General features: G+C 40.1%; 1 non-coding gene across 1 annotated transcript; it reads right to left on the bottom strand.

The window, feature by feature from the left end:
• Window positions 1-272: 272 nt before the first annotated feature.
• Window positions 273-377, bottom strand: LOC141545307 (U6 spliceosomal RNA). Its single transcript, XR_012482979.1, has one exon. It is a non-coding gene; the product is annotated as a U6 spliceosomal RNA (small nuclear RNA).
• Window positions 378-626: the final 249 nt, after the last annotated feature.

Genomic DNA, 626 nt, shown 5'->3' on the forward strand with positions numbered 1-626 from the left:
ATGATAAATTCATGGTGAATGCAGACTGACACGTTTTTGGATGTGGCAATTGAGGGAATTTGTTTTGTTCCACTGTCAATCTCTCACCTGGATTTTTTCTTTTCTTTTTTCAGTGGGAAGAGAAGAAGGGGAGGACAGAAAATAGATTTTTGTTTGTTGGAGAGAAAAAAGATTTAAAAGAAAGAAAAGACAATCCAAAATAAACTTTATCTGGTTCACAATTTGATCTAGAACCAAACCTGGAACCATTCAGACCTCATCCTGAGAACCTAGTCTCTCTCTTATGTTTCACGAATTTGCATGTCATCCTGGAGAGTCCATTGCTAATCTTCTCTGCATCATTCCAATTTTAGTACATGTGCTGCCAGAGCAAGCACTCCCTATGTTTTAGAAACTTTGGAGAATGAATGAGTTTTGTTCTGGCTTTTCTGAGAAGCATCTTTAACCCAAATGGCTGCCTAAGTGAGTAAGAGGCAGGAAGGGACTCGAGCTCACACCAGCTGGTATTTTTCCATCTGTTCCCCTTGATTACATAAGAGTGCACATTTTTAGAAGTTTCATTCTCACTGCAGTGACTTTTGAGCTGCATCTTCAGCCTCCCAGTCCCCAGGCTTTCAACACTTCTG

Source organism: Sminthopsis crassicaudata, chromosome 5 (genome assembly GCF_048593235.1).
Source record: "Sminthopsis crassicaudata isolate SCR6 chromosome 5, ASM4859323v1, whole genome shotgun sequence".
NCBI classification, from domain to species: Eukaryota; Metazoa; Chordata; class Mammalia; order Dasyuromorphia; family Dasyuridae; genus Sminthopsis; species Sminthopsis crassicaudata.